This window comes from Propithecus coquereli, unplaced genomic scaffold (assembly GCF_000956105.1).
Source record: "Propithecus coquereli isolate 6110/MARCELLA unplaced genomic scaffold, Pcoq_1.0 Scaffold55, whole genome shotgun sequence".
NCBI classification, from domain to species: Eukaryota; Metazoa; Chordata; class Mammalia; order Primates; family Indriidae; genus Propithecus; species Propithecus coquereli.
The window spans coordinates 2919444-2921931 of NW_012151396.1; positions in this window are offsets into that span (position 1 = coordinate 2919444).

Genomic DNA, 2488 nt, shown 5'->3' on the forward strand with positions numbered 1-2488 from the left:
GGAGTTCACAGTCCTGTTTTCTTTAGGTGAAGGACAAATGCAACCAATTAGACATTCAACTCAAACTTTTAAAGAGGTTAAATCATACCCTCAGAGGGTTAGAGGCTTTTGCAAATAGTCAAGTACCTAGTTGTGCATTTATAACCATTTATTTGGGGTTTGGACAGGGAGAGGGTGAATGTGCTCCTTCTGGATACCACGTGCATGAAAGAGCCACTGGTAACCGACATCTGCTCCTGCATATGAAGGGAAGAGACAGCCTCCCTGGATGATCTCACACTGGGCAGAGGCATTTCATCACTGAACATTCCCCAGGGATTCTAAAAAGAATGATTCTTTGTTCTTTAACAGAGTCAGAATAAAGTAAAATGCTGGAGGTTCAAAACTAGGATTTTGTATGTATACATTAGTGTGCATGAATAATTTATTTAAAATCTATTTCGTGGATTGAGATATTTTCCCCAATTTCACTTAAGAATTTTTACTGAAATCTGGTTGAAATGATAAAGAATGAAAAGATCGTATTGCTTTTCTCTGCAGCCGATTCTTATGGAGGTGCAACAAAATGCCCATGTGTTCATGCCTGACGTAAACTGAGAACTCCCCTGGGAGCCTCAGATGGTTTGCTAAACTTTGGTGCGTGGGAAATCCTACAATACTACCTTACTCTGAAATAGTTTGCTACTGCTGATCATGATAACATCGCAAAAGTTCGTGATAGGGAAGGGCTGGTCGGTTTGTCAAGAGGTCCTGCCAATGAAAAGGAACCTACTTGCCTTATTTAAGTCCCAGTGGCAAGATACAGCTGAAGCCTGGCGTGGCCCCAGGTATAATTACAAGACTTGATTCAGTTACAGACCTGAACGATGCAGAGGGTCAAGCTTGCCTGCGGTCCAGAGTCAAAGCAGTGAATTCCCAGAAAGCTCAGATTCAATTATGTGGGGGAGGCCTCTGCCAGTGCCAGTTGTGTTACTGCACTTTTGAGACTCCTGTCTGCGGCAGAATGCCTGCTGGCAGTTACGGCTGATAAACTAAGCAGGAGTTTCCTGCTCTGGAGGGAGCAAAGACTTCTGCCGCCGAGAGCCACCCTTGGCAGCCGCCACTGGCAGGTGGGACTCCCAAGGTACTGCGCGAAGCTGGAGGTCATCTGGCAGCAGCTCCTGATGACCGGGGCTGCAGCCAGTATCCAATCCAATTCCCTCTCTTTTTGGACTGATTCAGAAGACTCTGGAGAACCTGGTAAGCTGGATCTTAAGATGGCAGGAGTCCTTGGGAAAATGACATGCAAAACACCAGCAGCTAGAAGAGGGGATGGTGGTTTAAATGCCGCTCACACTGCACTGATGCGGCTTTGACAATAAAGACAGGATTACAGCTCTCAGGATTAGGATAGGATTAATCTAGTTCTTTCTTCAATACGAAAGACACAAATGTCCTGAAGGGAAAACTGATGCTGTCTTAAATAAATAAAGCTAATCATTCTATAGAATTATAATTCTGATAAGGAGATCATCTTTTGTGAGTCAGATGATTTGGAAGGAATTCGTTCCCCGACCAGCTTAGGTGCATGATTAATGTAAACGTCTCTCAAATTGCCACTAGTGGCGACGAGGCGGTACCAACTTAAGGAGCACTGAGTTCTGGCTGACGTGCAATATCAGAGTTTGGGAAGTAAGTTTCGTGTTTACAACTTAGAGTTACTGATGAAATACTAGCTTGGAAGTGTTCCTGGTTATTAACCTTTGAAGAAAGGGAACTCATCAACATTTTATTAAACCTATTTTCCTTAATGCGGCCTTCTTATTTACTAATCATTATTCAGCTTTTGCATTTCACCGCGGGCAAAAGTTTAGCAGCATTTTGTGCCTATTCTCTTCTCCATCTTAACAAGCAATCATCATTGATATTTAAGATGTTAAAATCTATAGAGAGAAAAAGGATGTTGTAGCCCCAAATCTCTATTATTTTTGGAACTAGCCTCTAGATGAAAAAAAGGATAGTATTGATTAAGGGGCCATTCTCGATGAAGATTCTGACTGTGGAAGTTCAGGACCCTGAATCTTGAATCATGTGGTCGGTAATTACGGTGGCCATAGGGAGGGGGACACACAGGTGGGGGAAAACTGAGGAAAGGACTTCTGAGTGGAGGGACATGGGACGCTGGCATTATAATGAATGTGTAAGATTTTGAACTTTGGAAACTAACAGACTTGGGTTCAAATTTTGCTCCTGCTATGTGTGTACTGGCTGTGAAACCCTGGCTGAATTACTGAACCTCAGTAAGCCTCAGTTTCCTCATCCCTAAAATGGGGACAAGGAAAGTGCCAATGTTACAGGATTACTGTGAGGATTAAATGCTAACGTTCCTGTGAAATGGTATATTCTCAATAAATGTATGCAACTGTTGGGGGGTGAAATGAGGAGTCAGAGGAAGTAGGCACCAGGTAGAAGGAGAACATCGATTTTTGACAAGGGCTGACTCTTACAG